This window comes from Sphaeramia orbicularis, chromosome 6 (genome assembly GCF_902148855.1).
Source record: "Sphaeramia orbicularis chromosome 6, fSphaOr1.1, whole genome shotgun sequence".
Lineage (NCBI taxonomy): Eukaryota > Metazoa > Chordata > Actinopteri > Kurtiformes > Apogonidae > Sphaeramia > Sphaeramia orbicularis.
Window position 1 is genome coordinate 20336941 of NC_043962.1, and position 14231 is coordinate 20351171.

Below are 14231 nucleotides of genomic sequence, written 5' to 3' on the forward strand. Positions count from 1 at the left end.
AATTATTCAAGGAAAAGCAAAAAGTATTGTTACAATATTGATGTTTCTTTCAATAACGGTTATAATTGCACCACTGTTACAATGTTGTTGGGGTTGAAGGGGGAGGAGATTTTCCATCTTCCAAAGTGGGGGGGCCCACAATAAAAGACTGAGAACCACTGGTGTAGGTGTAGGTGCATAAGGTTGTTGAAGCTCACTGTTGTTTTAATTTAATGGAACAATCACTCCAACAGAATGATGTGTTTAGACTACGCACATGCAGAAGCATTCTTCCATTCTTTAAGCATTTTTTCTCCATCTGTTTTACACTTACTTACTGCTGAGTACCGTCCCTTCATTTGGCCAGAGTGTGTTTCCAGTCCATAATGTATTGTCTCCTGTGGTGAACTAGCCCATGGGCCTTGCTCCTCATTGATTTCTGCTGTCCCCACACTGTCCGGGCAGAGGCCAGACACTTGGAGCCTGTTGATTGATCTCTCCGGGATCTTCGCGTGCCTCACCAGCCTTCGTTGTCCTCTCTAATTCAACTCTTTTTTTTCCCTTGTCCTTCATTCTCTGTCACCTTGCTCCTTCTACCAGTTGTTGTCTTGTTACAATCGAAAAAAAGACTTTTCTAAGCCACTGTATATACAGGACATGTGTACAGTATGGTTGATGAAAGTTGAAGGTATGTTCATCATTTCTCTAATTATACATCCTTATTAATGTTAAAGCAGCAGATAAGAGAATAACACAGCATCAGAATAGAATATGTTTTTCAGTGAGTCACTCAGTATCAGCATGTTCACAGCTCTTTAGATATGTTTAGCTCAACATTTATATCTTGAATGGAGTCAGACTCATACTTGTAGTTGAATGATGTATATTTATCAATGAGTGAAACTGATGCTATTATTTAGAGAGCAGATTGGCCGATGGCTGAAATACAATTTTTCTATCATTTCGGTTTTTTTTTTTTTTGCATCTGATAAAATACAGCAATTTAATAAAACTGTAATAACAAATGAGACGTAATCTAAAATGACCATTTATTAAACGCTATTGTCTGCATTGTCTCTATCTGCTTAAGTAGATCTATTTTTTACGCTCTGCTATGGGAGAGTGCTACCATCATTTCACAGCAGCCGTGTTGACAAGACAGCCGGCCATGGTCTGGCACAGTCTGTCCTGCCTGTGTTACATGTGCCTGCATTCACTGTTTGTTCAGCGGCCTTGTGAAATAAGTGGCAGCTGATGTTGGTCATTTCAGAATTATTACTCAGCCAGATGATTAGTCAGTCTATCAGTAGCTCCTGCTGCACATTTTAAGATAGGGCTGCTCGATTATAGAAAAAAAACAATAATCTCGATTATTTTAGCAATATTTGAAATCACAATTATTAAAAATGATTATTTGTTAACCTTAAAGTTGTTTTTTTTTTTTCTTGCAAAACAATGTAAAATATACTCTTTAAACATAAATAAAGCTTTTAAACACTAAATCAAAGTATGTTCACTTTTGTACGAAATTAAAAAAAACTTTGAATGCAAATAAGTGTACTGTAAATTCGAGTATGTCTCCTTTAGTAAACAAATAGTGCACTGTAATTAAACTGCTAGACTTGCCATAGAACACACAGAAAACCAACAGTAAGCCACAGTGTCACACCACACATCCAACAATACTCAACATTAAGTAAATACTAAAAAAGGCAACTCTGAGCAAAGGAACAATATATTCCAAAAATCAAAGCACAATTTGCCACAATGCACGAGTTTCATGCAGAAATCATTGAACAGCCAGCAAAGCAACAAAACCTTCCATCTGCCCCGGTTATAGCCTACGCAGTGTTCCACAATGCACAACGCTTTGCACAATGTAAAGTCGCGGTGGTTAAACTTTAGATGGTTAAATAGGTTTGTTGTGTTACCGGTTGGTGCGGACACCACTACGAAACATTTTTTGCACGTGATGTGTTTTTGCTCTTCGTCTTCTTCATCAAACCCAAAGTGATTCCACACAATTGAATTTGACTTGCCTTTTTTGTTTACCAAGTGCTTCTGCTGTGATTCTACTGCCATTTTTCAAGACCGGAAGGTACAACTTTGTTCGTGGGGTGGACCTGCCGGCTAGCTGGCAGCTGTAGCTTAGAGGGGGGCGGGGCGGAGCAGCTCATGGTAGCTTGCGTGTGAGTGAATTAAAACAACTCAAAATTAATAATCGTTTTTTTCCCGATTACATAATTTTTGTAATTGTTGAGTGTAATAATCGAAATCGCAATTGAATTTCGATTAATTGCACAGCCTATATTAAGGCCTTAACTCTTTTGATTTGGACGAACAGAAAAGAGCTGCAAAAGGTGTGTATTTTATTTTTTCCAGGCTCTATCTGCATGTGTACAATTTTACCTTCCATTTGTAAAGTGTATGTTTCAAATTTTGTACTTTTTAATTCTGTTGGACATGGCTTGTCATGACGGGACGGGACATTTTAGAGACAATTTGACAGATTACTGTTGCTAAATGACCCACATTTTTACTTTTAAATTTATTTTTGCTTTAGTTGGACCAAAAGGGATTATCTAAAACAGGGGTGTCAAACTCATTTTGCTTCAGGGGCCATTATTAGCCCAATTTGATCTCAAATGGGCCAGACCAGTAAAATAATGACTTAAAAACCTATAAATAATGACAAATCCAATTTTTTCTTTTTGTTTTAGTACAAAAAATACCCCAATTAAATTATGAAAATATTTACATTTTACAAAAATGATGTGAATAACCTGAAAAAACAGAAATTTCATTTGAAAAATTAGTGCAATTTTATAACAATATTATGCCTTGATTTATTATTTATACATGTACAGTACACACAATGTTACATAAACATTTGGTAACAGGCAGAATATTGTTAAAATTTTGGAGTTTGGAATTAAAATTTGAATAATTTCTACAATATTACATCTCTTATTATTAACACAACTACAGATCACAGTGGATCTATAAATACACAAAACATTTAGTAACAGGCAGAATATTGTTAAAATTGCACATTTGGGGTTGTTCGTCTTTGTTTTTATCTATGTATTTATTTGCTTTTTATTGTGAAAGAATAGGTTTGTAAATGTAAATATTTTCACAGTGTAGTGTTATTTTTTTTTTCACTTAAATTTTTTCCACATTATTTTTCCCAAAGAAATTTTGTAGTTGTCATTATTTATGGGTTATTGTGTTATTTTTTACTTGAGATCACATTGGTCTGTATGTGAACCTGAACCAAAATGATTTGGACAACCTTGACTGTTCAGGTTAATTTTTGCACTTACATCCTGCGGGCCGGAATGGAACCTTTGGTGGGCCAGATTTGGCCCCCGGACCACATGTTTGACACCTGTGATTTAAAACAAGGAGCTATTTATATTGAAATAAATGTTGGAATGGCAATCAGTTAAAGTTCAATTGTTTTGACCCTCATTGCTGTAGCATTAAAAAATGAAGTTGCTTGTCCCTGTGGCCTGTGGGTATGTGATAATAGTTAAGTTATAATCAGCATTTTGTGATTAATTTAGTGCACATCCACTATAATATACCTGCTGTCTGCAAAGAACACTTTCCATATACAGTATCACCAGAAGCAGAAATGTATGCTGCACATTTATTCTGATAAAACTCCTCTAATTACATGCAGATATCAGCAGGAATATGCAGATATCAGGAGCTCCCTCTTCCTGTAGAAAGCTCTTCATCTTGTCCTCATCATTCCTCCTTCTCCTCCTCTTCTCATATCGGCTCTATTAGTGTCTCTGCACCCACTACTCCACGATCCTAATACCCTTCCTTACTCACTCTTTTCCCCCTTAGCACCCCCCTTCCTCCTCCTCCTCCTCATTTCACGTCATGTTCCAGGTTTGAGCAGGAGTAGTATGCACTCCATACATTTGCATTAAAATTCCATTTTACGCGGCTCTCGCTATTAACACTAATAGTGTCGTGCCATAATATTTTACTCAGTATCACCCGCTGCATTTGACAGTTCACAACCGATCACTATAGAAAACAGTTCAGGTTTGACCTTTAAAAGTCTGTGAGTAGGTGTAAATGAGACAGGCCTCATTTGCCACTTATTCTAATCAAGCCACCCATCAAATTTGATCTTTTTATGTGCTACTATGACAGCTTGCTAGTCAAAACCAAGAAAAAAACAAGAAAAAAAAAACTAAGTAGATTTAACATAAAACACTGAATATAACAATAAAATGTCTGAGATAAAGTGAAAGAGACTATTATTCTTCACATATTTCATTTTGTGGTAATGGCCTAAACAGGTCGACCAAGCAGTCTATTAATCTAGCTACAGTAGCAGACGAAGGGGGCTGCTGAAGCGCTTTGTTTTGCTCTGTTGTTATTGTCGGGATATCAATTCCTTTAAGCGTCTTCCTGGATTTATTCTGTCATTAAACAACCCACTGCCTTGATTTTTCTCACTTGAGCCAGTAAAAGTTCGCAGGTATATCGACACGCCAGTCGATGCTGCTGGCTGGGAGGCATGGTTGGATCCGGAGTGGCCATTTCAGATTCTTTCGAGATGGCAGCTGGCGGGAGAAAACCAATTTTTATCGGCTTTTTCAATTTGCGCCTGACCGGACAGGAGCAACACTATGTTAATTGCAACCAGTGAATCAATGGTGTACTTTGAGTGAGTGCCTCTTTGTCTCTGGTGTGTGCTTGTTTAAAATTGAAAAACCAGATGGAGCGGAGTTCTCATGCCACTGCATATAAAGTACACATTTGCAGAGTACATTTTATATTACATTTATTGTCATCACATCTAAATGGATATCATTGCACGGCAATAAGGGTGACCAGAGTTAATTAAAAACACACACTGCAGATGTGACGGTAATCAAGAATATAGCAATATCAATCTGAGTCCAATGCTGTGTGGTTTTTTTGTCTGTACTTTATGTTGTTTCTCAATCAGCTCTCATAATGCAGCTGACATAAAGCATTCATTAGCAACATCAAACATTACACACAAATAAAATCTCTAAAGCTTGATCCTTTACCAACTGATTAGTAATACCTTAACAATCAGAACAACCGGTCCACATCAGCTTCTTTATAAATACAAGCACCACTTGCCAGTCTTTTTTGATGCGAGAGGGACAAATAGCACAAAAACGTTTCCAAAAAATTTACCAGCCAGCTATATTCACAAAGGAGGGAGTTTCTAAGCCCTCAGCAGATGGTTGAAAATTGCAAACAGTTTAAATTTTTCCCTAAAGTATTTAGGATAACAATCCAAATCACAGACACAGCCTGAGGGCCTTGATATGTCTCCATCATTTCACATCTGTTTTGTACTTGTTATTTTATTAGTGGAAGTTTGGTGAAAGTGGTGTTGCTGCCCTGCTCTGTGCAATTTTGACACTACTTTTGCATTAAAAACATCTTTCTCTATACGGTATTGGCTGCTTTTTAGATAGTTATAATTGTCCACTGAATGTAAAGTAGTACAAAGATGCTTTCCTCAAATGGAAATTTACAAAAAGGGCAGAGTAGAGCCTTGAACCTCTAACTTTTGTGTTCTTAAAACTGTGAAAACAAACTGGCACATTTTCCTTAAACTCCACAAAGTACTGAAACAAGCAATAAATGGAACAGAAGTGATGAAGAAAGTGTTTTATTCGTTCACTCCACTACATCTTTGTGCTAATTATTATATTTTTTAACAGAGAGGAATTTGTACTTGTCATGAAATATTTTCACCTTGATTTTTTCTTTTACTTAGATTTTCACAGGTTTGCTTGGTTAGCACTGAGAACATTTGGGTTGAGTAATGATACAGGCAATGGTTTTAATAGTTCAGTAGTTTTAAAGGAGTTATATTTTGCTTTTTTAGAATGGAATTAATGCATTTTAAAACATTTCCCTGTGGTCTACATAAACTGTAAATGCTATGCTTGGGTCTGAATTCTTCATTAATTCAACTCCACAGGTCCATCTTCAACCTTATTTCTGAGTAATGACACCAGAAAGGTCATTTTGAGCGCTGGCCCTTTAAATGCAAATGAGCCACTTCACACCCCACCCCCTCCAAGGTTTTGGTTGTGCTGTTCTGTCCTGTTCAAACACTTTTTAGACATTTTAGGTAATCGGCTCGAAGTTTGGACATATTTTCAGTATGGACTACAACCGCTGCCTCTGGCAAACAAATGTGGTGTACTCGGAGAAATGTTCATCAGAGGTTTTGACCTTATATGTGCAAATGTTGTGACGTAACTAGTTATAGACGTAACAAATTCAGCAGGAATTAAACGATCGAGCTTTGCCAAAATGAATATAAAGATAGCTTTGCAGCACCTGGAGGGTTCAAATTCAAACTTTTTGAACTATTAGGGTCCAAATACACAAATAAATGTACCAAAGACTAATAAAAGTGGGTTTAGCAAAACATGACCCCTTTAAGTTTTGTAGATCTTTGGTTGAATGCATTTACATACTGCATATATGAGTATTCCCATGTATCGTCCGCCCATGCCATCCTGTGAAGATGTATTGCCCCTCCTTTGCTACCCCATGCATCTTGAAGATTGGAATGTCTATCTTTTTTCTTTTTTTTTTTAACATTCACACCAGCAAAAGTGGTAACAGTTACACACACACACACACACACACACACACACACACACACACACACACACACACACACACAATAGCCAGTACAAAACAGTGTTTGTATGCTGCTGTAATTGATGCAGCCTAAAGTGCTTGGTTTGCAACAGCTAAGTGGAGGTTACTGAATTACAAAAAGAAAGTTGAATAACTGCAGCTGGCAAAATCCCAGTGAATACTAACAGTTTGCAAAAAGCATCTTGACGAATAGAAGGAACAACAATGCTAGATACTCGTTTTCATAGATTGTCCATACCTGTAGCAGTAAAATAGCTCAGAAACATCAATTTACCGCATCTATAATGACCTGTTGTGCTGTGAGAACTTCCTGGTAGACTGAGTGAGTGAATCAGACAGAGTGGAGAAACACAATATTGGACATGGACTTGATTGACACAGTCACAGAAGAGGCGACTATGAGTGAGTCATACTGAGTGAGAATCAAAAAGCTGACCCAAAGCTATTGCTGTGTCACAGCCCATCATCGTCCTCCTGTTGGCCACGAAACTGCTGGAATTAAAATTAGTCAAAGTTGTTCAGGATGCAATAATTGTACAGCTGCATTAAACAAGTTTTCAACCTATTTTCGCTGATATGCAGGAGCCTCATACCAAATAGTACGTGACTGTCACCCAGTGCATTAAGGGTGGGGTATGAGATCTTAGAAAAACAGTTTGAGCAAACTACATTTTGAAAATACTCAATTCAAAAGTCCAAACCCCTTTCTTCAGACATTCCCCCGAAGCCATGTCTCCAGAGTACTGGCATGCGCAATGCTTGTTCTCGAGGGTTCAAGAGCGCTGCACAGTGACAATTTGCCCTGCTCTGGCAGCTCTAGCATCCCTGATCCATGCATACTTCATTCAGTCTCCTCCAACACCCCCGCTCTTACAGAACAGCCCCAGTTCATACCTATCTGGCTAAGGTTACATTTCCTAGTGATTTATGTTAGGGACAAAACAGTTTGCCGTTGAACTTTCCATCCTAATAAAGGTGATATAGCCAAGCTCTGGCTCTGGCTTTGTTTCCTGTACAAGTGCTCCAAGTCTCTGAGAACGCACGATTCATGCACGAAGAGGGGTATGCGTGCGGGGGGGCAAATGGCAGTTGAGTTTGATAGATATATCACCGTTCAAAATGATTGGATGGTGTTTTTTCAGTCCTGTCCATTCCACAGGTGACTACATTTTTTTTTTTTTGTGTTAGAGCATTTAATTAATTTGTTGTAATCAGAGTGTGAAGGGGATTTTAAGCAACATAGTAAAAATGCTCCAGGAAAACATCTTGCACCCCACCTTTAACACTAACCATAAAAGCTAAATATTTATGTATGTTGTTTAAACTGATATTAGTATTTGAGGATTTACTTTTATGTGGAGTATTGTAGGAGCAATGCTAGTGTGGGTTTCCTGAAGACTCTTTGAGCATTTCAGGTGGTCATACCTTGTGTTGGTACAGTATGTGTCATCTATGATCTGTCAAGCTGCCTGCAGGAAGATAAAATTACGACCACGCATCTGGTTTATATTGATGGAGGCTAGAGAACAATGTGGGCGTCCTGTAACAGAGGAGAGCACAGTGTCCTGGAATGAGCTATATATTACCTTTTTGCCTTGTTCTTGGTGTCCAGGGATACGATGCACGGACAGACGGATGGATGGATAAATGGATTAAGAAACATTGAGGATGGGTGAAGTATGAGGTCTGAGATGCACAAGCAGAGTCTGAAAACAAAGGAGCAGCTTGGGACTGTGGGTGTGTACAGGTGGAGGAGGAACAGTGATGGCCTATGATGAAGATTCATTGTTCTTTTCTTGCTACCATCCATCTCCACTTACCTGCGCAGACATCATTGAATACCCATGCAACCAAGATGGTAGAGTTTTCTGTCTGGGTGCTAAAATAGAGCTGATGTCAGAGGGGTTAGAAGCAGGATGATGAAATGTGAAAGTGAGGCAAGAAAAGCAATCCAACTGTCAAAAATGGTGCTCGAGTGATAAAAGGTGCCATTTATATCAGCAAACACGTAAAATTCTGGTATTCTCTTTGCAGCGGACTTTTTAGGTGAGGAGAAAGTGCAACCAAAGCTCTTGGTGAATCTGACAGGTCAACCTGACAAGAGATAAGAACCTCAGCAGCTATCTGGTATCTGGACTAAGTAGATTGTCATGAAGACTATAAATACCAAGAGGACAGTCACAGAATGTTCCCATCGTTAGTGTTGTACCGGAAAATATTCTGACATTTGATTTTTAGAGCTGAAATGATGCCTTGTTTTTAAGGCCAAGACCCATATGGCTCCAGAGTCACCCCTTCTCCACCAACATTGAATGAGTACCATCCTAAGACAGAATTTTCAAGTGTTCAGAGCATTTCTGCCCAAAATAATTTGGCTCAGAAAGTTTGTTCTCAACTAAACCAAAAAATAGTACATTTCCACTTGACCCGAAAGTCTGCAACATCAGTGAGTTTGTCTTATTCTGGATGGAGAAGATAACAACAGTGGAGAAGTCTGAGAAACTGGTGGATTAACAAAAAAGATGGTTCTGCTGACAAAACTCCAGTGTTTGGTGGTGATACGATCATCTCCTGAGTTTCACTGAAAAATGTCAAAAATGCTGTCTGCCAAATCATCAGTATAAAAATATGAAGTGGCTACTGACACAGTACTGTGGCACGAAATATTGGTTTGTCTCTTACCCCAGAGCCAATAAGTGCCCTTGTTATATCATGTCTAGACTGGTAACTTGTTACACCCCAAAAAGTACCAAGGCAATCACATAGCAAATAGGTCAGACTTAGAGACAGTAGAGATTTAGCTCAGTTGGTAACATTTAGGATTCCAATGTGGAAACCTCAGGTTTGATTCCTTGTCGAAGTGACATTTCTTTTTCCTGCAAATTTTCAAATGGGGGGGGGGCACAGCATCAAGGGTGCCGGAAGGTAAAATCCGATATTGATATAAATCAGCTGGGACAACGTTCAGAGTGCAGAATTCAGATCCACAGCATCTAATACACAACTGACACAGGACTGACATAGAACTCAGAAGTCACATGGCACACTGCTGCATCTAACATGTAGCTCCGCCCGCCTTCTCCAGCCTCAATCTCACTGACTTCACAGAGCAAAGAACACCATAAAACAACATGTAGAGCATTTAGACCAATAATTCCTATTCTATACTATATACTAAAACTAATTTGTTGTTTCTTCCATCAATTGCCAAGTACTGTGGTAGCAAAATGAACAAAAGAATGCACTGAACTATATGCCATGTATCACCACAGTACTGTGGCAACAAGAGAATAATAATGAGTTCATGTAACAGTATCCATGATTGGCTCTAGTACAAATGCTAACATTTGACCGGCTCTGTAGCAACTGATAAACCAACATTTCGTGCCACAGTACTGTGGCAGTAGCCATTGCCATAAAATCACTTAAAAAATTATACTTTCGTACCGTAAGCTATCGCTGTCAGGATAGCTGCATAATTCCATGAATAAAATTGCAGAACTGTGACCTCGGTTCAGCAGTTTGCAGTGTGACTTGGCAATATGAAAGAACTGTTAGGCCAAATGGAATCAGCATGTTGCTATGAAGTGGCTCCAAGGCTACAGTGGGTTGACAGGGACATTAAACACAAAGCAGCAGGGGCAATTTTAATTACAGTTTGTCTGTCTTGTTGTCTTGGTGACAAAGGCGATGAGGGATGTTTGTAGATGAATATGCAAAAAAGAGCAACATGAAGGCACGTTTAAGGGAAGAAAGAGACAAAGCGGTGGTGAGGCAGACTCAAAAAAAAAAAAGCCTTTGACAAGGGGTAGAGCAACAGGTGGATGTGAGAGCTCCTAACAGGTGTGCAGTTGATGAAGTGTGCTTTGGAGGAGAGAGCCGGAGAGACATTCATTTTGACACAGTTTATTAACCGGAGGCCTGCTGCTCAAAGCTGCTCATGTCTATCCTGTCTGCTTGACTTGCACTGACAGGACTATTGAGGAAACAGGCAGCAGGAAGCAACAAAACAGTGAAAGAGTGTTTCCTGAAGCAAAGCAGGTCTTTTAAACCACAAATGTTGTAAAGGTCAAAGATGGTGGTTTTCAGAAATGCATAGATACATGTAAGAAAAGCACGCAAAGTATAAATGTAGCAAAACAAATAGTGGGACTGGGATGAAAAGGTAGAAATCTGAGTAAAAGTTGTCCTCTTGTGTCACAGGCTTTGCTGACACATCCTTGTGTTTATTTAAGTAAAGAGTCTAGAGTCTGGAGTCTCCCCCTGCCTCCCACTGGTAAACTTCCCACATAAACCTCAGTAAAACAAAGCAGAGCAAAGCAAAATCATTTCACTTGTTTCTTAACCTTTGTGCTTATTTTAGCAACTGCTTTGTTTCTTTCAGATTACCAAATTACAATGTTTTCCCTTTGAAATGTTTTCAACTTCCAGTGTTTAGCTTTTTACTTGTGCTTTAAAGTCATCTCTGCTTCAATTGGGAGGAAAAGTTGAGGATTATATTCATTGTGATGGATAATAACTCATTCTGTAGTCATTAATCCAGGTTAGTTTGGGATAGTAGCAGGTCTTTAAGGAAAAATTAATGGAATGCTTGGCAAACATTCGAAAGAGCACTTAAAGACCTTAAATATTAAGTAATTCTTTATACGTCCACTCAGGTTTTATATTAAGTGTTCTTTTCTCTCTTGACTTAGAAAAAAGTAAGATCACAATATATTAACCGCCTCCCTCAGTATAAGGGAGTCTGGCAAATTGCCTAAAGAAGAAGGATGGAGGGAGGAAAATACTAAACCAGGGTGCGCAGAGTGCAGGTCAGCAAAAACGTCAGTTGCAGAAATTGGGTGAGCAGTAGGGCACCCTTATATCACAGGTACTGCATGTGAAATGTGCTGCTAACACACATTGCAGTCAGTATGTCTTGTTTGCTCTAAGTTCTAAATGTAACCGTGCTTCTCTGCTGGTGTACCCTTATGATTGCACTGCTTATCTAATGCCAACCAGATGGTCCTTTTTGGTCATTTTTGGTCGGTTTGATAGGTTAATGGCCTGAGGTTCACATTTTAATTAAAGGGTTCACAAAAATACTCAGGTGGATTTTTCGTCTTTTTTTATTTTAAACACAGTATGCAAGCAGGTAGAACAGATAAAGAAATACAATGACTTAGACTTTATTTGTGTTTTCTTTTCTTGCAGAACATGTATTGTCCTGTTCCTCACAATAGGTGCAGATAAATAGACATATCTTAGTTGCTGCTGCAGTGACAGACTTACTTATTTTTCCTCTTGTGCCTCAGTTTGGTCAAATTCTGGTGTAACTTTCAGTCAATTCCAGTTCTGTTGATGATTTATGTTGTAAAAGTTATGTAATGTCTACTTTCTAGTAATCTGTTGTTAACCAAAGCTACAATTTTTCTTAGGACATTAAAAAAAACTGTTTGCAAAGCGTGTTATTAATTACACCTATGCGTCTTGTTAATATACTGTATAGGGAAACGTAGCTTAGTCGTATAGGCAGCTGTACACTTATGGTTACAGTGTGAGGTGCATGTACATGAGAAATAAATTAAATTAAATTAAAGCTCGGGTAGGCAATTATTTTTTAGCATCAGAGAGCAAAATGTCATTAACCAGTCAGCTTGTTCCAATATATGCAAGTGGTCTCAAAGAAATTAAACTCCTGAACCTGTTCTTGGTTCTGTGTTAAAGGAGTCATATTTTGCTAAACCCACTTTTATTAGTCGTTGGTACATTTATTTGTGTATTTGGGGACTGTAATAGTTAAAAAGTTTGAATTTGAACCCTCCAGGTACTGCAAAGCTATCTTTATATTCATTTTGTTAAAAATTGAGTGGATTTCTACAACTCTCAATTCCTGCTTAATTTTTTTACATTTCAGCCTTATTGAGTTTATTTGTATTATTCAAGCAAAAATCAAAGTTATTTTTTTAATTTCAACAAAAAAATATTAAAGGAAAAGCAAAAACTATTGTCACAATATTGATGTTTATTTCAATAAAAGTTATAATTATGCCACCGTTACAATGTTGTTGGGGTTGAGGGGGGCCTGGAGATTTTCTGTCTTCCAAAGGGGGGCCCCACAGAAAAAGACTGAGAACCACTGGTGTAGGTGTAAGTGCATAAAGTTGTAGAAGCTCACTGTTGTTTTAAGGGGGTCATATTTTGCTAAACCCACATTTACTCATCTTTGGTACATTTATTTATGTATTTGGACCATAACAGTTCAAAAGGTTTGAATTTGAACCCTCCAGGTGCTGCAAAGCTATTTTTATATTCATTCCAGCAAAAATCAAGTGGGTTTCTACAACCTGTTTCAATTCCTGCTTAATTTGTTTCGTTTTATGACTAGTTACTTCACAGCATTTGCACATATAAGGTCAAGACTTCCAATGAACATTTCTCCAAGTACGACATAACTGTTCATCAGCTGCAGCGGTTGTAGTTCATACTGAAAATTTGTCCAAACTTCGAGCTGATTGCCTAAAATGTTCAGTTGTTGGTTGTATTAACAAACTCAAGTGGCTGAACGGGACAGAAAGCACAGTCAACAACCTGGAGGGGGGGTGAAGTGGCTTATTACCATTTAAAGGGCCAGTGCTCAAAACGACCTGTCTCATGTCATTAGTCAGAAATAGTGTTGACAATGAACCTGTGGAGTTGAATTAATGAAAAATTCAGACCCAAGCATAGCATTTACAGGGTGGGGAAGCAAAATTTACAATGAACATTTAGTTGTTTTTTTCTCAGCAGGCACTACATCAATTGTTTTGAAACCAAACATAAATTGATGTCATAATCATACCTAACACTATTATCCATACCTTTTCAGAAACTTTTGCCCATATGAGTAATCAGGAAAGCAAACGTCAAAGAGTGTGTGATTTGCTGAATGCACTCGTCACACCAAAGGAGATTTCAAAAATAGTTGGAGTGTCCATAAAGACTGTTTATAATGTAAAGAAGAGAATGACTATGAGCAAAACTATTACGAGAAAGTCTGGAAGATACTATTAAAGAAGAATGGGAGAAGTTGTCACCCGAATATTTGAGGAGCACTTGCGCAAGTTTCAGGAAGCGTGTGAAGGCAGTTATTGAGAAAGAAGGAGGACACATAGAATAAAAACATTTTCTATTATGCACATTTTCTTGTGGCCAAGGTTATAATAGTTTTGGATTTTTAATTATAGTTTAGTTTTAATTAGTTTTGACTTTTTTTTCTCTTATTCAGTTAGTTTTAATTAGTTTTTAAAGCAGGTTTGTTAGTTTTTATTAGTTATCGTTTTTTTCTGAATGCTTAGTTTTAGTTTAGTTTAGTTTAGTTTTAGTATTAGTTTTAGTTATTTCATATATTTTATCTTCCTCATCATCCTATTCAAAGAAATTAGTGAGGCGTGGATATGGGCTACCCAGGACACTGTATTTGGGGGTCGGGTTAGGGCGGCTCATGGACTGAGCAGAGACACAATGTACCGTACAATGTATAAATTCCCTATAGCAGGTTGAGGTGGGGTGCAATCCATACACAACGTCACTTACGTGAA

The 14231-nt window shown here is 38.0% G+C and overlaps 1 protein-coding gene across 1 annotated transcript in view; it reads left to right on the forward strand.

The window, feature by feature from the left end:
- b4galnt4a (beta-1,4-N-acetyl-galactosaminyl transferase 4a) overlaps nucleotides 1-14231 on the forward strand; it is a 208197-nt gene that overhangs the window by 90645 nt on the left and 103321 nt on the right. The gene's annotated exons all lie outside the window — the stretch shown is intronic.